General features: G+C 41.2%; 1 protein-coding gene across 1 annotated transcript in view; it reads right to left on the reverse strand.

Annotated features, from left to right (window-relative positions):
• Positions 1–22143, reverse strand: part of FBXL17 (F-box and leucine rich repeat protein 17) — a 2072621-nt gene that overhangs the window by 461960 nt on the left and 1588518 nt on the right. The window lies entirely within an intron of this gene.

Consider the following 22143-nt stretch of genomic DNA (forward strand, 5'->3'; position numbering starts at 1 on the left):
AAAAATACTTCTTTCTGCAAACTGTGAATAATAACTATATTAACATTTGTGGGGATCACCATAACAGGAAGAAGGTCTGAACTTCAAATTGTATAAATATCTTGCTGTGAGAAGCCTGACACCTATTGCTCACAGTCACTCAGTCACACCCGGAGGGAAGAAGATAAAGTCTTATTCATCCCATTATAAACTCCAGATTACAAACTTTATTAGCCATTCACATGTGGACCGGGGACACTAGGAAACTCTGCAGCACCATCATTTATATGGTCCTGGGTTTGTTGTCCTTTTGTGTCAGTATTCACTACCTCACAAACACATGCACTTTAAGAAATAGAGAACACCCAGGTGTACTAAACAAGCATTGTCAGAGCCAACTGGTCTCATGTTTCAATTGTGTTTCCCAGCCTGCTTCACAAAAGAAAAAAGATGCCTGTCTGCTAATGCGGAACAGCATCTGCAAAAACATAAAATAAATGGCACCTGCAGCATTACACATATGTGCGCATGTGTCACCACACATGCACACATATTTGTCATGAAGACGAAATTGTTTTCTTTCACTTTTAATTTACAGTTCCAAAATGATGAACTTCTAAAATCCCTTTTAAGTCCATCATAAATGGTGCCTCAAGGGTACCTATCGAATAGGAAGTTACATATTTTATTTGGGCTGCAGTGAGTATTTAAATCACCATTTCAAGTATGAGAAATATATGTTTCTGCAAGGAACACCACTGTGCTCTCGCTGGGCTGCAGTTCAGTTTAAATGCACTACAGTAACACATGGTATGGAATAATGCCCTTGCCATGGAGGAAACAACTATTTTTAAATATTCACAAAACACCCTTAAAAGCGTGCCTTTTATGTCCACAGGGCTGGGTGCTATTACATAATATTACATATATGGGGTGTAGTGAAGTAAAACCCCAAAGCTATTTCATATGTAGGCCTAGCTAGACTTTTTCATAACAGGCTGAGCCAAGATTCAAATATTAATTTTCCACCTACACTTAGAAAAGGACACGACAAATGTTTCAAAATTTAAAGTCAAATTAGATTTTTGATAGCTTAAGCAGAAAAGCAACTTTTTAAAAATATGCTTTAGGGTGCCAGCACTGGCTTAAAGCCATTCTGCCACTCATCACATCTACAGGTCGGATACACATCTTTGACTGGGGAAAATAACTAGGCTGCTGAACATTTTTAGCATGGATTAGCAATCTGGGAGTGGATGGGAACAGTTGGCAGAACAAAGGACAGCGCTAGTACTACCTCTCTAGTCTTAGAGACGCAAGGAGGGATTTTACTATTCATACCGAGGACCCTACTAGACAATCAGACTGCAGACACAGTAAGAGGAAAAAAACTGCTGGGACCCTGTCAGGTAGGTCTGGTCAAAAAGCTAAAGAGAGGCATGCCTTGTGGCAGCTGGGTCCTGTGTTGTTGAAATAGTGATTTGGGGTAATTTTACAGTAAGACAAAGACAAATTGTATGCAAAGCGGGTGGAGAAACTGTGAGAAAATTCTTACGACTGGCTAGTAGATTTTATTGAGTCACAAGCTAGTGCACAGGACATATCTGGCACCTCAATCACCATTTTCATGAAACATTTATGGACCTTTTAAAATATCATTTGAAGAAGAAGGCTCTATTGGAACAGGAATTCTGGCTTCAAATTCCTGGCACCTGCTGGAAAAGGAGGTCAGGGACTCCTGAATTCTGCTGGCACCCGTGGCAACAACGTGGTGTTCAAGGGCAAGTTGTTGGACTTCTCTTTACCTGCTTTAGGAAAACAAAGATCAGAGGGACTCCTGACTCCAAGAGGGCCCAGCTGACTAAAAAGGATTAGACCTCATGGGAGACCTGGCTGGAGAGAGACATGACACCCAGAAGCCTGCCCTGAGTAGGTGGGGGCTGCAGGAATGACCAGAAGGAGCTTTCCCAGCAGCTGGAGTCTGAAGGTAAAACCTTTGACTGGGACAGTCCACTTGGTGTGTATGACCTCTGTTCCATTGTGGTCAGCCTGACACTGCACTTAGGTTCTAGTCCATGGTGAACTCATGCGTTTTCCATAATCCTTGATTTTATCTAGGTGCTTTTTGCCTTAAAACTTTCGAAATTCATAACTTCCGTTTCCCTCATTTGATTTTTATGATCTTGGGGTCTTGTTATTCATAACATTTTTCTCTAGTTGTCGAACTGGTTTGCAAATTTTATAGTGTTGTGTTCATTATTTTGGAATTGTTACCACCGCTTAACCCTAACACACACTTCTCAGGGGATTGCTTGCAGCTTGTGCCACATCTACCAAGTGTTGAGCAGTGATTCTCTAAGAACTATGTTTTGAACAAATCAAAGCGGGTTTATTGAGCTGCTAGGGGTAACTCCCTCGAAAGTTAATAACTCCCTTTCAACCACTATGCAAAAAAGACAACATGCACATAATGCAGCGTCCACTACTATAACTACAATAGTTTTCGGTTTACTAGAATTACTTCAAGTACCTTTTTCAGAGTGCTATTTAGTTTGAGTCTATGGATACTGACATCAGTAGGAAAGTTTTACTATGCTACTATGCAATACTAAGCTAGTAGGGTATTTTTACATGATAAGCAGATGGGGGATTTCGATAACCTGATCCTTAAGTCGTAAAATCAACACAGGTATTTTAAAAATATGTGCACCGGTGAACCATAAAGTAAATTGTTTCACGACTTACTAATCACGACAAAACCATCACAGAGATGTGCTTTTGTTTTTACATCATATAATTCAGTTAAAGCAGCATAAATAGTTCCTAACCATTGAAGGTAAATACTTTGTATTTAAGTATTCCGTATTGGTTCGCATAAAGGCTTCTGCGTCCAGTAGAAATTCTTAATTTCTGACTGGAGCACATGAAATAGGAGATCAGCAGAGACCAGACCAACCGGAACTAGCAAGAGACAACATTACCATCAGCACAGAGGGGTTTATAATGTGCTCAATGGAAGGAGTAAAAATGTGCTTTAATTATTTCAGCTGCTACTAGAATACCCGGATACAATTAAGGAAGCCAATTATTGTACTCAAAAGAAAGCCTTCCAGGATCTAAATAGTAATCATGCACAACAGAAACGCTTCCTGCAAATCCTTACAGATGTCAGAAACATAAAGCCCGGTACCTCATTAGAACATGTGCCAGGGTGCAACTTTCCATAAAGTCCAAAAACCTTCGCGATAAATTGGTCACGTGTCAGCAAAGTGACTACTTCCTTTCTTTTTTTTTTTTTTTATTAGCAGCACAGGAAACCAAAGTATACAAACAGAGCAAAGCAAGCAACGTGAAGAGAGAGATAACATACAAATAGAAAAAGAAAGTAGTCTAAACATATACAGAATTGACATTAAATCATTTGGCAAATTCTAATTGAATCCAGACAAAATAAATACATACACCGTTGCTGGTATACAACATAAATCAACAGTTGTCTAGATAATGAGTAATTTTCACCTAAAGTAGGAGAGACCCCCAAATCTTATCAAATTTAGCTAGAGACTTAGTACCTCTGAGCCTAGCCAACGCCAATTCCATACTATGAATTTCGTTAAGCAGTGACCACCATTCCATTATATGTGGGGAGTTAGGAGAGATCCAGGCGCGCGCAATTATGAGTTTGGCGCACGTTACCATAATAGTAATTAAGGATCTTTGTGGGATGTTCCTAACATTAGTATCTAATAGAACTAGCGCTGAATCTAAAGAGAATGAGCCCCCTAACTTTAATGTCATTATGTTCTCGAGAGATGTCCACAATTCTGATAGCTTAGGACATGTATGTAGCATGTGCACCAGATCTGCTGCAGCTAACGCGCACTTAGGGCATTTAGTTCGTTCACTGCATATACTGTTCGAAGCCCATTTAGATATTCTTTCTGGGGTATGGTAGAGCATGCAAGTTATTTTAAATTGCAACAATCTTAAAACTTGATGAAGAGACCAAATTATTAATATTACCTAAAGATGAATTTATTACAGCCGGAGTAATATTGATCCCTAGCATCCTGCTCCACTTCTCTGCTAGAATGCTGCAGTCCATGTTTCTATAAGTATTAAAACATTTATAGCAACCACTAATTAATGACTTATTTTTCTGCGAGTAGAGGTTATCCCATATGCTAGAATCAGAAAAATTCTGTAGTTTCATTTTACGAGTAAAAAAGTCATATATCTGCATATACTTGAACCTCGTAGAGTCAGGGATATTATAAAGTGTTCTAAGTGTTTCAAAGCTCAAGAGCCCTTGTGCTCCATACAGATCCCCAAGCCTTTTTATTACATGCGCCCCCCCCCCATATGTTAGTTATTCCATCACTGAATATTCCCGGTAAGCCAGGATTTCCCCACAAGGTCAGTTTAGGATGGAAAAAAGTCACATTGCAGAAGGCCTGAATATTGCGCCAGATTTTAACTAGATCCCTAGCGGTCTTAAAACGCACCCTTTTGTAGTAATTGGGGTCATTGATCCTCCACAAAAACATTTTCACATCCAAATCAAACATAAATGTAAGAAAATAAGGTTGATTGTCTGCGCTCTCAGAATTAATTAAATATCGTAAACGTCCTACAAATGCTGCCCAAAAGTCAAACTTGAAGTCCGGGAAGTTCAACCTTCCTATGTCGGAAGCACCTTTTTTTTTGTGTTGAAATTTTTTTATTGAAAATTTTTTGATGAAAATTCAAATGCATATACAAATGGAGGGAGAGTACATCAGAAGGAATTGATAAATAAAACATAGTGCATGTGAAAACATTGTACGAAAGATATGGCATAAGCAAGAAAAAATAGCAATGATGCCATGATCTAGAAGGTAAGGAAGCAAGGAGTATGTGAGTAAAAATATAAGATAAGAGAAGAAAATAGAAAAGGAAAGAAAGGAAAAGGAGAGAGCAGAGAAGAAAAGGAAAGAAAAAAGAAAAGGAATAAGAACCCCAGAGTAACAAAACCGACTAAAAAGGAAGATAAAAGCAAAGGAAATGGAAGGGGGCGGAAGACAAGCAAAAAAGTAGGAAAAGGAGGATGCTGAATAAGATAGAATTAAGAAGAAATGGGAGTCGTAGTAGAGGAAGGAGAGGCGACAGAGTCGTTATCTACTGTGGTGTCCAGGAATGGGGACCAAATTTGAAGAAAAATGGAAGCCTGATCCTGCAGACTATAGATGATACGTTCATGAGAAGCCGTTTGTACCATTGCCACCAACCATTCTTCCTGGGAAGGAGACAAGGGAGACTTCCAATGACGCAAGATACAAATTTTGGCCGTAGCCAAAGCAATATGGAGAAGACGAACCTGTGGCTTGGAGAACCTCGGAAGGTCACGAAAATCATGCAAAATAATATTTGCAGAAGTAAGGGGCAAAGGCAGCGACATGGTGCTAGCCAAAGTCTTACGTATAAAAAGCCAAAATGATCTAGTACGGGGGCATTCACAAATAATGTGCGTAATATCACAACCGGGAGCAGAGCATCTCCAACATAGAGAGTGCGAGAGTAATTTAGCATGATGTAATTTGACTGGGGACCAATGCCATTCATGGAGGATTTTAAAAATACAGAATTTGAGGCGAGCTTCTCGGACACCCTTATGCAATCCTTCTAAGATTTGATCCCATTGAGTAGGCGAGTAAGTAACTGACAGACGTGATTGCCACTTCAATTGAAGAGCTTTTGAGAGAGGTTGCGAAAATAGAGGATACAGGAAAGTCTTATAAAGACCAGAAGTTACACCTTTAAGATTCCCCCATAAATGCAGATATGACAAAATAGGAGAAGCAGATAACAGCTCAGGTGGGGAACCTAGGTGTTTGGTGAGAGCTTGCTGAAGCTGAGAATATTTATAAGCTTGTGTGGGTGGTAGGTGAAATTCATCACTAAGTTGGGGGAAGGATTTAAAATTGTCACCATGAAACAGTTGCTCTAAAGAATGAATGCCAGCTTGCTGCCACGTAGACCAGGACAAAGTACGGCCACGAATACGAATAGCCGAGTTGAACCACAGAGGAGCTTTAATATGAAGCCGCGGGTTAGATTTAAGTATACGATGACTTCTTTGCCAGGATTTATACATTGCAGATAATACAGGATTTTTAGGGTCAGAAGAACTGGTACCCTTACCATATAGAAGGGATAAACCGGGGCCAGAAGTCAGTAAGTGACGTTCGAGTGGGACCCATTGAGGAATGTCTTTAGACTTAGGCAAAAAGAAGGAGAGTTGTGAGAGATGAAGGGCAAGATAATAATGTTCGATAGAGGGAAGACCCAAACCTCCCTGTAATTGGTGGGATTTCAATTTGGCCAAAGTGAGACGTGGTTTAGCCGTACCCCAGATAAATAGTTTAATTTTCAAGTCAATGGACCGAAGAGTGGTTAAGGGAATGTTCAGAGGAAGCATACCCAAAACATACAGAAAGCGCGGTAAGGTAACCATTTTAACCGCCTGAACTCGTCCCCAAAGGGATAAGCCAAGGGCCTTCCATTTGTCAAAGTCTCTTTGCATTTGTACGATTAAAGGAGCTAAATTGTCCACTACAATATTATCTAATCCTCTATTAATGAATATCCCTAGATATTTGAGCCGAGATGGTTGCCAATGGAATGGAAAACCAGAGATAGCATCCTTTGTAGTACCAATGGACATGGGTAGTGCTTCACTCTTATCCCAATTTATCTTATAGCCAGAGAAGGAAGAAAAATCATCAATGACGTGGAGAAGAGCAGGAAGAGAGCGGGGAAGATCAGTAAGTGTGAGAAGAATATCATCTGCATATAAATAAATTTTAGAGTGACCAATTGGAAGGGGAACACCTACCACTGCATTCGACTGACGTATTGTAGCGGCCAAAGGTTCCATGGCCAAAAGGAAAAGGAGAGGGGAAAGGGGACAACCTTGGCGAGTACCCCGCCGAATCGGAAATGGACTAGAAAGAAAACCACCACAGTTAACTTGAGCTGATGGGCAATCATAAAGCAGTCGCACTTTAGCTATAAATTGGTCACCTAAGCCAAATCTATGCATGATGGTAAAAAGGTATTCCCATTCAATGCGGTCAAATGCTTTTTCAGCATCTAAAGAAAGAAGGAGGGCATCATCAGCAAGATGTTTGGCTGACCATAGAGCATGAGAGAGAGTACGTAAATGATTCCGGGAGGAACGACCGGGAACAAAACCTACTTGAGAGTTATGAATTAAAGAAGGTAAAACTTTACGGAGACGGGTTGCGAGAATGCTAGCAAGAATCTTAACATCAGAGTTTAAGAGAGATATAGGACGGTAACTACCGCACAACAAAGGATCTTTACCGGGTTTTGGCAAAACCGCTATGATGGCCTTGTTGGAAATAGAACCAAGAGAAGATTCCTCTATAGTTTCCTCAAAGGCAGCATGAAGGGTATCAATGATACTCTGGCCAGTCCACTTAAAGAATTCAGGAGGAAAACCATCATCACCCGGAGCTTTATGGTACGGTAAGGCAGTTATAGCTGAGGAGATTTCTTCTTTCGTAATAGCACCCTCAAGTAGGGCTCTACCCTCATCTGAGAGTCGTGGAAGATGTACCGCATCCAAAAATTTGGACATCGCTTGCGTGTCTACGTGATTACTTGGAGAGTAGAGAGATCTGTAAAATGAGGCAAATTCCTCAACAATTTCTTGTGGTCGAGTAATTATATCACCACCACTGGATTTAATAGCTGGAATCGCCACAGCGGCTTCTCTCTGACGCAACTGAGCAGCCAGTAACCGACCAGCTTTTTCCCCTTGTTCATAGTGACGGCCTTTCATCTTTTGTAAGGCATATTCAGCCTTAGTAGTAAAAAGATTGTTAAGAGACATGCGTGCCTGTTCCAATAACTTACGGTTTTGGAGAGTCGGTTTTGAAATATACAATTGAGAGAGCCGGCGAATGTCGGTTTCTAGATCTACTTGTTTGGCAACGTTTTTTTTGTTATATAAAGCAGCATCCCGCATGAGTTGACCTCTAATGGTTGCCTTAGCAGCCGCCCAAACCATCCTTTTAGAGGAAATAGAATCCTCATTAATAATAAGGTAATCACGCAAGTGTGACTGTAAAAGAAGTTTACCTGCTGGTAGTTTGTATTTGTTTATATTTAAACGCCACGGCTTGCGTCCTGGACGCGAAAGACCCAAATCAAGAGATAAGAAAACAGGAGAGTGATCAGAAAGGGCAGCTTCTAAAATTGTAGAGTCTGTAACCAAGCGGACCGAGTGGTGCGAAAGGAGGAAGTAATCGAGACGTGAAAACGTACCATGAGTAGAGGAAAAGAACGTGTATTCTTTATCCTGTGGGTGACTGAGTCTCCAATGGTCCACAAGACCAGTGTCGGTGAGAATATCACGGAAGATGGCTCTATCCGAGGCATTGATGGTATCGATGCAACCGGTTCTGTCAAGAACTGGGTCCGGAGCCAGATTCCAATCACCTCCAATGAGAAATTGGGAAGCATGTATTTCTGTAAGAAGACGATTGAGGCGAAGGAAGAATTGTTTTTTGGGACCTACTGGAGCGTATACGGAACCGAGACAAATGAATGAATTCCCAAGTTTCAGTTTAACGAATACATACCGACCTTCCGGATCAGACCATGTCTTGGAAATTGTGAAAGGAAGTGACTTCCGAAAAAGGATGGCCACCCCACATTTACAAACCGGATGAGGATTGGTGGGATCAAGTTTAGAGACACTACTATGGATGACCTTACCAACCCAGTCTCTACTGAGTTTACTGGATTCAATATCATCCAAATGAGTCTCTTGCAATAAAGCAATGTCGACATGCTTAGATTGTAAATAAGAAAGAACTTTCTTGCGTTTTATGTAATGGGTGAGGCCATGAACATTCCAGGAAATCACAGATAACGGATGAGTAGAAGACATAATGATAGGATTCACAAATTCAGGAAGTAGGAAAAGAAGAAACAAATAAATATAGAAAAAAGAAGAGAGATGTTACCCTGGGGAACAAAATACAGAAGGTGAGTAGAAGGTGAAGAGACCAGTTGGGGAAATGATAAAGGAAAAATAGATTAGAATGGCAGAGTGAAAAACTGGAATAGACAAAGTAAGTAGAAAAGAAGTAGTAGAGGTATAGAAAAAAAAAAAAGGAAAAAAGAAAGAAAAGAGAAGAGAAAGTAACCTAGACTGTGAACTACGGGTCTGGGTACACTTAGAGCAACGCCAAGGGAGGCCGGACCCCCTTCGAGGAAAGGAGAATGGGGATCCAGAGGACAGATGATAACATGGAACAGTAGCAACTGAATATAAGAAATGTACCATATCAGAGTTGCAAACCTCTTCCCCTCCCACCATAACACAATGTAAAATATATATGAAACGACAACATGAGCATATACTGTATAGGTGCAGAACAGTCAATGAAGTAAATATATCAAGCTGAACATTAGTAATGGCACTATAAGGAGAGGTGGAAACAGGGAAGAAGCTCCATAAGGGAAGCACTATCTATGAGCGAGACAGGCAAATGCACAGATACTCTTAGGAGGCTGAAAGTACCCAATACAGAATATAAAGAACAATAAGATGGGAATCGCAATATGAAGCAAAAACGGAGCTAGCATAGTACAAAAATGTGACACTAGAACAAAATAAGAAAAGAATGATAAGATAAGAAGAAAGGACAATAGAACAAGTGAAAAAATTAAAAGAAACCGGAGTATATAAGAAAGAGAAAGGAGAGACCTAGAAAGAGGGAGATATAAAGAATAAAGAAAGCATGGAGAGAAACAAAACCAACACTACCATAGAAGGAAGGCGAAATACGAAGTCATTCAAAAGAGGAGGGATGGGAGAAAAAGAAGAATGGGGTCTAAAGGAAAAAGGGGAACATGAGATATACTGAGCACAATAAAATAAAGTTACATCATCGAAATCGGAACCCCCCTCCCCATCCACCCCTCACAAGAGATTGTCACGATATAGAATGAGGAAAAGAACAAGGGCATCAAAGGTCTTCTACAATCTGAACACAATATGAGAAGAGCATGAGGAGAAGAAATAAAAGCAGGGAGAATGAAGCAAGAGAAAGACAAGGTACATAGGAGAAGAGGTGTGGGAAAAATAGAATAATAAAATAGAGGAGGGAATAAAGCCAAGAGCTCCGAAAGAGAATAGGAAGTAGAAAAGAAGTTGGAAACATGAATGGGACCAGCGAATTGAAAAATACACCAAACAGGAACTGAACAGCTAAGGAATGAATGAACCGTAGATTGATAAACAGACAACAAAACAAGGGCCAAAGAAAAGGGAGAACAGAGGAAGAACAATCTCCCATAGAGAAGGCAATAATCATACAATATGTAGAAACGTTCCTAAAATTTGAAGAAAGAACTTGAAAACTGAGAACAGTAGTCAAATAGAGAATATAGAATAATAATGAGGCGAAAAACATTATGGAAATCATGCAGTAGAGGTGACCACATTATATAGTAATGTAGATTCTTGACTAACGAATCAAGTAGCAAAAACATGACCAACATTAGAAATTGCTACCAATGTGTGAAATAAGAAAACAGTAGAACAGAGAAAGTGAAAGTAAGTCAGCATCAGGGGATTTCTTGAGAGGCGATCTAGATTTGTCTCTCTTCTGTGTGTTAGTGAGAGAGGAGACGGAACGCAGAGCTGAGTCTCTATCCTCCTGGGACCGAGGCAAACGAGTGAGGTCCCTGCCACGTTGTCTGGAGTCAGTAGAATCGTTCAAAGATGATGTTGACACATTTGTAACTGAAGGCTTGGATTGAGAAGGAGGCGCATGGGAGGAAGATTGAGTCTCCATATCTTCGGACCTGAGATCGTCCAAGAACTGCTGAAGAAGCGCAGGATCATAAAAGTCTGTAGAATTTCCATTCCTAGTAATACGAAAACGCGCTGGCTCAAATAACCCATATTTGATGTCCATTTGGCGCAGTTGGGGCCGCAAAGAGAGAAACGCCTTCCTCCGCTCATTCGTTTCCTTAGAGAAGTCTGCAGCCATGTGAATGGTATGACCTTGAAACAGAAAGGAGCCTCGTGAGCGAGCCAGTGATAAGATTTGGCGGACTTGTTCATGACGAAGAAAACAGGCTATAATTGGTCGGGGTCTTGCAGAGGCACCAGAGCGAGGTGGACCCAATCTGTGAGCCCGTTGAAACTCAAGAGGGGGAGTAAAGGAAATTCCAGTCAAAGTGGGAAGAGTGACACATAGAGTTCTTCATGTCGTGTTGTTCAACATTTTCTGGAAAGCCGAAAAAACGGACATTGTCTCTACGACTGCGATCTTCCAAATCGACGATCTTGCTGTGTAGAAAAAGGAGATCTTGGTCCGAACCTTGAGCAGAATCCAATCGACTTTCCATAGCCACTATTTTAGAGTCTATGTCGTCAATCCTTGTATGAAAAGTAGTGAGTTCAGCTCTAATTGACTTAGTCTCCGCAGCCAATGATGACATGGTAACATCTAGACCCTCCAGTCGACGATTAACTCCAGAAAGTTCTTGTAAAATGCGTTGCATGGTGCTAGATAAGGACTTGTCACTCTGAGGTGACGCAGCTTGCGATGAAGGAGGCGACGCAGAACCATTACCTTTAGTTGGCGAAGCGGAAGGTTGTTTCACTACTTCGGTAAAAAGTGGCTGCTTAGGTCCACGACCCCCATTCCTGGCAACAGACATCTCAGCGTACCGTTGAATAGGCGGTCTACAGTAGCGAATAGATGGGATAGTGAAGTAAGAAGCAATGATGAGACCAATGACGTGTCAAGCACCCATGAGGCAACGATACAGATGCAGCAAGGAAAGGACACGTAGATAGTGCTTAAAAGTAGAGAACAGCACAATGGTGTCTCCAAACAGCAAGTATTGTTTCACCAGAACAGTGTAAAATTGAAGTGACAAATGTCGCGCGCCAAAATCGTCTCCTCAAGAAAGCATGTGGGTATAGTAAGTGAAAACAGCAGCAGGCTAGCTATACCACAGTGATAAATTGGGCCACACAGCAGGAGTGCAGTTATTGAGCTGAAGGTGAAAAAGATATGCAGAGCAACAAAATGAGGTGACCTTATGCGATAAAGAAAGGTGTCACCAACTGTCACTTGGGGCCAACATAACTAAGCACATAAATCTACTTTGAAGAAATGCAAGGCAATTGTTTGTGGCACTGTGGAAAATATTGCAAAGTCAGTGGAAAATGCAAAAGGCGCTGTGAAAAATCATTCCTGCAGTTCTGTATGTGGAGAAATCCTCTCATAAAGGTATTGGGAGAGGGTGCCGTGTGTTAAGAATACACACAATGTTAAGTCCCGGTGTCTGTCTAAGTGTAGGAGCGCGGCCTCGTCTGCTGAGGGGGTGCGGCCTAAGGCGTCAGAAAGCCCGGCCCTGGAGTTGCTGGAGGCGCGGCTTACCCTGACAGGAAGTGCGGCGTCATAGGCACGGAGGTCCCGGAGGAGACAGTCACGTCTTCATGCCGGCAGAAATGAAGGAAACCAGCGCTGCAGCAGCACAAGAAAAACGTTGCTGCATTCCTGGCAACGTCCGCTGATAGTGAAGCTTCAAAAGCAGGATCCCGGCAGACAGGTAGGCAAGGGAGGCTCGTTGGGGGTCCGTCCCTCAGCGGAGCTCTCCCCTCAGGCGGCCATCTTCCTGCGTGGCCATCGGAAGCACCTTTTAAAAGTGTCATAGATCTACGAACTTTGCGATACCCCCAAATAAAGCTGCTGAAGACCCCATCCAATTTTTTAAAGAAAGAATTGTATAATGCCAGAGGAATAGAGCGGAAAAGATTAAGAAATTAGTGTAAGATTATCATACGGATCAGATTAATTCTACCAATAATATTTAAGGGAAGTTTGTGCCACTTTTTAACAAAATGATGGTGTTTTTAACTAGATCATCGTAATTTAATTTAATGAAATCCTTAATATTTGCAGATAGCTTAACCCCTAAATATGTTGCCGCCAGACACAGTCCAGTAGTTAGACCACCTGGTTTATGATTAGCAATTATTTGCGTTTTATTTAAGTTCAATTTATAACCAGAGACGTCCCCGAATCTACCAGCTTCTAGTGTGATGCCCTGCAACGCCTTTCCAATATCAGTTGAATAAATGGCAACGTCATCAGCATAAGCTGTGAGCTTCTGTAAATGAGGGCCAAACTTAAAGGGAATAATGAGAGATTGTAATTGTAGTGCATGAAGAAATGGTTCTATTGATAATGCAAATAAAAGAGGTGACAGGGGGCACCCCTAGCGGGTTCCCCGGGCAATAGTGAAAGAAGCTGATAATAAACCAGCATAACTAATTTTGGCCGTGGGATTATCATATAATGACTGTATCCAATTCAAAAATGTACCCCTGAAGCCAAGGCCAGTCATAACTAGCCACAAGAATTCCCACCCCACTCGGTCAAAAGCCTTTTCTGCATCAAGCATAATCATACCGAGAGGGGTGGATTCCTTTTCAGCTATATCAAAGGCTGTCACGGCCATATTAATATGTGCTGTGGTGTCCCTGCCCATTACAAACCCATGTTGGTTTGGGCTGACTATTTTCGGTATTATGGGTGCTCAAAGTGACTATTTTCAATAATTATTCTGAAGGCATCAGGTCTACCAGTAATGATTTACTCTCCACAGCCTTACTTTCTATAACAATTGCATGGCTTTCCAAATGTGCAAAACCACACGGGTTACACAGATAACAAATGAAACTGCTGTAAACCTACGTAAACAATAGCTGGTAAGGAATACTGCATTCCCAGAGTTCCTAAAAGTAACATTTTGGCCTACTGATTGCGATGCACGAGTGTCGCTATCATTAGTGCAGCAGGTGTAGTGGCACCAGAAGTATACATAGCCCTGGCCTCGGCACCCAAATAATGACTATCTTGCCAAGCAAAAAGTATGTATAAAATGTCAAAAACCCATAGGTACTGAAGTGCCACGTGCAGCAGTGAAGCTAAGTAGGGTACCACCCCAACGGGGATGTAGATTGGCCCATTTTCTTTACTTGTGTTTAGGGGGCTCCGCGTCGCCCCACTGCTCTCCGAGCATGAAAAATCAAATAATAATAACGTCCTTATTATCATTTTATTTTTCGCAGACCCTGGTTAGGGCAGGGCTGGAGGCACAGGGGGAGGAAGGGTTTGTGCACACTAAGTGCGCATGACTGCTTGGCCGGCCGTCTGGGAATTTTTTCATCTCCTGCTGCGCCCATCTTAATAAGGTGAAATACTTGGAATTTTATTTGTGACCCTAAAATAGTTCACCAATGATGATTTTGTTTTTAATCAAGATTCGATTCTTGTTCATTCCGTCCTAGCTTTAAAATCTGCACCGTCATTCCAACATAATACATGAAGTGTATGGGTAATTAATTACATAAATGCATTTTTACTGTTGCAAAAATGGCTTTCTCAGAACTTGCTCATCTATTCTTTTGGTTTCTTTTGGTACCTTTTGGGCGACTGCTGTTGAGCATCTTGAGCTTTTGACTATTACTGTGTGCCCACTGTTTCGGAAAGTTCAACATCTTACCCAATATTTATTGGCGTTATGAGGGCTTTGTTTGTGCGAAAATGGGTTATAAATTCAAAGTTGTTCCAAAGAGGGACGCCCAAAAGATGCCTTGTCTGGAGTCTCTGTGTTAAGGCCTGGTGACAGCCAAGCCTGAGCCAGTTCAGAACATGTAAATGATAACACCAGCTGAATTTAAGGAGCAAAAACACCATTCTCACAAAGTACAGCCGTTGTGAGTAGAACATAGTTTTCAAATCTATATCTAAAAGTGAACAGAGCTGAACGATACCAGCAACTTGTAACACCTTGCGGGCTACCCTATAAAGTGCATGGTGTAAGATTTATCAATGTACAATATTACTGGCAATGTTGTAAGCATAATTCAATAAAATATATATTAAAAAAAAAAGTAGTGACCAGAGGTACTTACTGGGTTAAAGCACAGACTGCGAGCCAGGTTTGAAGGCGGCCAAATAAGAGTGTGCTACCTAGGGTACAGTACTTTCAAGTGGGAGTTGGAGCAGCCAGTCTGGCAAAATCTGAACAACGTTGCGTGGGTATCGTGAATGCTTTAGGGTGTCATTCTTGAAAAAAAGGAAATGGCTTTGGTAAGCTGCGAATGAAGATCAAGGAAAGGTGTTTAGCCCTTACATTGCTACCGGACTCTCTCTTAGTTGATTGTTTTTGAGTGATTAACATTTCTGTAATCAGTGGCTAATCCAGAAAATGCCCCTTGAAAACACAGCATCCCTGTCCTGTAAGCGAGAGGTGCTCTTAGCAGGCTCTCTTCTTCTTGTATAGCTTTTGGTACTTTTATAATTGAGAATCTCGTCTGTCAATACATTTTGCACGAAGCAAATGATCGTTACTATTTTTCACAGAGCTATCTTGCTGCGCTTCTCTCATACTGGGAGTAATTGCATGAGAGAAGCACTGGGATTGCATGGGGAGTATGTTTCTAGGGATTATAGTGCCAGGAGAAGCGAGCTGAGGCACAGCGAGAGAGCAGAAGATGGCGGCAGCCGGCAGCAAAAGCTAAGTGTGTAAACTATTTTCTTAATTATTTTTTTCCCGCTTTTCCACTGCTGCCCCCCAACTTGGATTAACAACAACCACTGCTGGTACCCCAGTGTGATCACTTGTTTTGAAACTGGTATGATAGTTACCCTCTATTTAGATCAGGGAATATGGCTCCAAGATTACAACGTATTCTGGGACTAGTATTCGGAATGGAATTTCTTTCATGAACAAAAGTAGAGAGCTGGTGTTGCTCTATTTGGCTTAGCAAATTAGGTGCTCTCTCTACCAAAGGAGGTTGGAGACTTTCTCCACTTGAACACTTACCTGGTTACACCCCAGGGAGGCTCTGGGGTGTTTCTACTCTCCCTAATATCTGTCTCTTATCTTATCCTAATCTCTATTTGTGCTGCTTGACTATGTATAATGTCTGCTGTGAACAGTGAGAGCATGTGGAAGCGACAAGCGCGCTATCACCCCCATATTATGGCCTAGCCTCTTGGCACCTCACTTCTACTTGTCACTATGATGGTTTTTGTTTCAATCCCGTTGCTCTGGGGCTGGACTGTCAGTTTGGCTATGACCCTGAATTGCTGGGTTGCTTCTGGGCTGATATGCTTCCTGGTTTCACGACCTGAAGAATCAAGGTGATTTGATATTTGGATTCTACAAGAGGGGTTGGGACAGTGCCATCAGGTGACACAAATAGTCTGTTGACGGACATCATTAGAGCTTCACTCGGAGAAGCGAACTGCATTGATCATTCCTGGACCCACAAGAGGTGCAGACATCTGGGTGGTGGCTGGAGTGAAAAGCAACCCTGGTGCAGCGTGTGGGACAACAGTGTAGTAGAGCTGAGCCAAGCTGTGTTATGCAGGAGTTCTGCATTCCTCGTGCCTGGTGAGGCCACACACTAACAATGAAGCTATTAAAGTTTGACAGGCTTTGCTCTGTTATAAGAATCTAATTTAGGAAGCTAGACATTTTTCTCACACTACACATCTCACCACAGAGATTATACTTCCAGAACAAAGACAGACGACAAATTTGACGGAGCACCAAAAGCGACAAAAAATATACAATCTGTACATATCAATGCTTAAAAGTACATCTTTGCATCAAAGTGTGTTCCATTATAAGATACTTTTCCCAAACCATAGGCTAGTCCAGAGCAAGAAATAATAACATCTTGAGTACAAAGTATTGTTGCACTTAGAGACTCTTGAAGATGGTACAGCGTATAAAACGTTCCCTGTTTTATGCCAATCACTCCCTGTATCTGCTGGCGAACAAGACTCCCAGGTATTAAAAGGGCAAAATTCACAAATGACTCCACTCTGGGCATCGCGCCAACTGGGCCGATTGCGCAAGAGTAAGGGCTTCCAGACTTGGGATCTGATTGGCATATCCACAGTGGGGGACCTCTGGAAAAGAGGTGCCATACTAACGTTCGAGCAGCTAGTGGAACAATATGACCTGGCTCCCACCGAAAAGGTTCAGATACCTGCAAATTCGCCATGCTTTAGGTTCACTTATCCAGCCTGAGGACGACGACCCAGATTATACCCCGCTGGAGGATAGGCACCTCACGGAGCACATGCCCAAAAAAGCGACCTCCCTCGTTTATCGTAAGCTCATTAACAACCTGCCGACCCGACCCTAAAACTAAAGGACAAATGGACTGTGGAGGTTGGGGAACTCGACGAGTCAGACTGGCAGACTGCACTTTCATCCCCTAGGGAAGCTGCTATTCCCTCCAGACTTCGACTGGTGCAATTGAAAATACTACACCGAGTATATTATATTAGGGTCGTATTGCATGCGATAGGAAGAACTGAACATAAATACTGCTTGCGGGGATGCGGGGAGGAGGGGACGTTCTTCCATACCATCTGGGATTGCCCATATATCGCAGATTATTGGACTAAGGTAATGAGGACTATGACACAGGTAGTTAAAGAATCAATACTCCCGGATCCTAAATGCTGTCTATTAAATGTCTGGGAACCCAACGATCTCACTCACTCCACCCAGAATTGGATGACGATAGGAATGATGTACGCAAAGAGAAATATAGCTAAGTTTTGGGGGGCCCAAGTGGTACCGACACTCAGGGATTGGTGTTCTGATCTTAATTTTGCAATGTTGACTGAGCGAACAGTATATGTAAACCGAAAATGCCCACAGAAATGGATACAGCTCTGGGGTGCATGGAACGAGTACAGAGGATCCTTATGTGACCCCCTGGAGTTGGACAGTGAGAGTGACTCTGAGTAGACGGGGGCAGGCGGGACACTTACGGATAGACACAAATGTACCCAAATGCAATGAGGCTTGCGGTTATTTTTCATTTGTTTTCCTTCTGTCTGTAATGTATCTAGACCAAGTGACTATCGATCTCCATGTATGCACACAGTGATTCTATGTATGCCCTATGATTGTTTTGAATTATAATAAAAAATTGTTTAAAAAAAAAAAGGGCAAAATTCCTGCTTCTCACACTGCTAATGCAAATTTAAATGCTCAGAAAAATAGATTTTAACCCATGTCATCAATATCTACAAATTCATGGCAATTACATTAACCAAGTCCAATAAGAATCAATTCGAATGGCAGCATAATGCTGCAATCAAAGGGAACATTTAAAAATTATAGACTAAATCAAGTTATTTTATGATCTAGTTGAGACTTTAAAGCAATCTTGACTTTTAGAATTATTTCAAAGGGTCAAAGAATTGAAAATGGTTGAATCTAGAAACATTGAATTAGTAATTCTCTTAGATGATTCTTTTTAAATGTGTTTAAGGATCATATTTAGGTCTAATGTTATCTCTGCTCGGTTCTTGAAACACATTGATTTCTTCTAAATCAGGGGGATTCATGTTGTCCGTGTCACCTCACCAACCTTAAGGCAAGGTGCAGAAAACTGTAGTCACACCTCTAGAACTAAATTATCTATTTTCTGGGTAGAGAATAGTGTATCCCCAAATGATTGGACAAAAGAAGCACGAGCAACAGCAGTCAGCCTAGTCCCAAATGGTAGGTTTGTCGCAGTTTTCTAACACAAAGCTCCTGTAATCAGAGATGCTATTGATGAAGACTATGGAACAGTGTCCTGCGAAGCAGGCACAGTTAGTAAAAATACACAACACCTCTTCCCAATATCTTATTTTAGCCAGAAACTGTTGATCCTCTCTTGGAATGTTGATCAATTCCTCTTTGAACAACATTAAAACAGTTACTAGAAGAGTCTAATCCTGGAATTATAAGCCTACAAGAAACATGGGCCACCGAGGAGTTTCAGTTAGAAAAACATTATGTACTTAGTTGTCCCACAGAAAGTTCAAGGCGAGAACATGCCTATGGAGACATTGCTATACTGCTGCCCACGAATTATCCAAGGTCCCATAAAATCTTGTAACACCCAAGTACTGTAGCTCAAAACTTAAAACAGGAGATCATTGCCTCTTGTCCACAGCAAGGTAATTCTTGGCACTTTTAAACATACACAGACATCCTGCTTTGCTTCATATTGTGCAGTTGAAATCTCTATTAGATTTCATTGTGAAGGTAAATAAAGAGAAACAAGCTATCCACAACTTAATGGTAGGTGATTTAAATAGCAACATATCTTGTACAGTATTAGAAATATACAAAGACCTCATCAAGAGATAAGAAGCATGAAACATCACAGTCACCCAGTTCCACCATTGCTAGAAAGCAGACACACTAGGTAAAATCATCTTGGAAAATCTTAGTGAATTGGATTGTATGATCATAAACGGCCAGGTGGAAAATAACAAACCAGCAAATCCAACCCATGTCTGCCCTCTCTGCCTCTTCATAATTAATAATTCATTCAAACATTTGCCATCGAAAGTTATCATTATGTTTAATCTCTTACAGTGTCCTTATTCCTGAATCTATCCTTAGAATTAAAGGATGTTGTGTCTACACTAAGAGGTCTTGTAGGCAACTGTATTGAAGGCAGTGAAATAAATCCCATTTACAAGCTCAATTAACAGAGGCAGTAATGCCACTCACATGAAGATCAACATCATTGAGGGAAAGGAGGTTTACATGGAATCATTTATTAGATTTACTCTAGTTCAGCAAAGAGAAAGGATAAAGCCAAATCCCGAACTATGCTAAAAAGATATCATGCAGTACAAATGAGGATTTTTTTTTTTTGCAGAGTTTTATATAGCGCCAACTAGAACCGAATCAGTTATCAGAGCGCTTTACATAGCACCAGTTACGTTACATGAGGACACACTTTCATTTTAGGCACGGGGAGATTAAGTGATTTGCCCAGAATCACAGGGGGTTTTTGGCGTCGTTACCGAGACTCGAACCAAGTTCCCCAGGTCCGAGGTCGAGCGCCTTAGCCATTAGGCCAACCCCTCTCTAGGATTGACCTATGGGAAAAGGCTGTACAACATGTGCCAATGTTGGTGCATAATTGCACAGAAATGTTGTAGTATGGCACTTGCTGAACTGATATTCATAGACCTGATCAAGGATGGAGAGACTATTTGACAGGCTTTAATAACGCTAATGAAATAGAGATCATGGCACCCCTTTCACACAGCCCAGATAACCTTCTAGTCGATCCCAAATATGATTCACCAACGCTGTTCCATATAACTGATTATGACAAAGGAGCTAGATACTTGAGGGCAGTGAGTCTGATCAAGTACCCATCACATTGATAAATAATGAGGAAATACCTTGGCCAAAATGTTCTATATCTATTTTCATACACTGCTATGAATCAGGGAAAATAACACCTCCTGAACTATGAGTTCCTAATTGCCCCTAAATTTAATAAGTGACAACTTAAATGACCAAGTAGTTACAGACACATTGTACTGCTAGATTCTAAAGCAAAACGTTTTGCAAAAAAAGCTTCTGGAACATTTACAATCGCGAGTCCTTGATAAATATATAATCCTGCTTGAAAAATCAGATTTTAAATTAAATTGTTCAACACTCAATAACATAGCGTATTACAAGCTAGTCTAGACAAGTATGTAAGCACGCCTTGCCAACAAGCGCAGTTTTCAGTGACTTCTCTGCAGCGTTAGATGGAATCAATTGAGCAACCTTGTGGGAAAAAGGAATAGCCTTAAATATCCCTCCAGATATCTTGAAATTGGTTATTGCACTTAATAACTTCCCCTGGTGCTAAGAACTCCTCAGTGGGGCCCGTGGCTTCTATTGAAAAATTCCTACAAATAGCCTAAAGTAGGATTATTTGCTAGACATTCTCTGAATTCTCCTTATACACATACGATTTGTCTCTAGGGTTATTTAAAAAAAATAGGAGTTTCCCCCTAAAATGGGTTACTGTCAATTGTTTACTTCATTATGTGCTGATGATGTGATCTTTCAACTATCGTATAAAGGCCTGAAAAAGAATCGAGACAAATTTCAGTTGTATGCACCAGACCATTTCTACTGTTTAAACAGAACAAAAAGTAAAATACTGGTATTTTGGGAAAACATATTAATCGCTACAGTACTCTAGGCTGGGAAATGTGTAACATTTGAAAACGTACACCTAGCCTGGGAGGATTTTCTCCATTCATTTGAGTGATAATTGATAAACACCATATTTCTCAGTTGAGAGGTAAGGGTCAAACACACAGAAAGGGAATGTGGGCATTTTGTAACTCAGTAGTCGACAGGCATTTTAAACAGCTGGTCTACAACTACAAAATACACATTTCTCCTACCCTAACCTACGCACTTGAAACTATCCTGTTGCGAAGTTGGGCATTTCTCACTCAAACAGAAAGAAAAAGTCTACGTATGGTCTGTTAGCTGAATTTTTCAGCCCCAGAACAAAAAACGAGATTTGGGTTTAGGCTGGCTACAGCATATGTGGCGGAACTAGCTAGAGTGATTGGAAGGACGATCCTTGGCATTTTGAGACAAATACAGATACATCCATCTCAGTGCAGTGTTTAATTGATGACAAAAGAGTCACCTACTACATCCTCACAGGTATAATTTAAATGGGTAGATAAGGCCATTCTTTATAAAATTAGCTTGGCGTCCAACAACTGCACGTTGCAGCTGCACTATTTGTCAATGTGCCATGCTTTTTGGGTGATCAATTGACTATTGTGGTTTTCAAAAGCATCCACAAAACTACTTTTCTGTAAAATAATATAACTCAGACTGCATATATTTGGGCCATTCTGCACAACAGAAAGTTAATTACAGCACGCAATTCGAACTGGGTGAGAAAGGCCATGTCTAGGGCCTTAAAAGGGGAATGAATATGCTGTTTGATTGCAGTTGCACCACATTCCTTTAGGTGCCGCATCTACGGTGAGGTGGTCTCTCAAACTCAAATGCCATTCAAAGGCAGTGGGATATACATGAATGTGGAAGGCAGATAAGATAATAATCTGTGAGATGAAGTGCACTTGTTGGTGACGAGTAGGAAAGGGAACTCTTCATTCCAACATCTTAAAACAGTTTATTAGCACAAAATGACTCTAGCACACCAGGAAACACCAGCCTTGGCATCCGTGGGAGTCTGTGTTG

This window comes from Lissotriton helveticus, chromosome 2_1, assembly GCF_964261635.1.
Source record: "Lissotriton helveticus chromosome 2_1, aLisHel1.1, whole genome shotgun sequence".
Classification (NCBI taxonomy): domain Eukaryota; kingdom Metazoa; phylum Chordata; class Amphibia; order Caudata; family Salamandridae; genus Lissotriton; species Lissotriton helveticus.